Below are 342 nucleotides of genomic sequence, written 5' to 3'. Positions count from 1 at the left end.
AATTTCAACCGTAAACATTTTTGAGGTTGACTGTCAGTTAGCGGCTATTTAAGTTTTGACTTAGGGCCGGTTGTTCAATGTCTGATTAGCACAAATCGGAGGTGGAAGCTCCGGTTAAGCACAACTACTGCTTTATCGATCACATGTTACATGCATGATGTCGAAATCGTCGATAGTGTAGTGGTAGTGGCCCTAAGGGCCGGTTGTTCAATGTCTGGTTAACACTAATCTCTGGTTAAACATCTTTATCGACGTTACCGACTCCCTGTTATATGAATGGAGTCGAATACGTCGATAACAATGTTTAACCGGACATTAGTGTTAACCAGACATTGAGTAACC

Source organism: Rhagoletis zephyria, unplaced genomic scaffold, assembly GCF_001687245.7.
Source record: "Rhagoletis zephyria isolate East Lansing unplaced genomic scaffold, Rhagoletis_zephyria_1.1 Rzeph_scaffold_08036, whole genome shotgun sequence".
NCBI classification, from domain to species: domain Eukaryota; kingdom Metazoa; phylum Arthropoda; class Insecta; order Diptera; family Tephritidae; genus Rhagoletis; species Rhagoletis zephyria.
The sequence above is the reverse complement of the archived record's forward strand: the minus strand, read 5'-3'. Positions refer to the sequence as shown.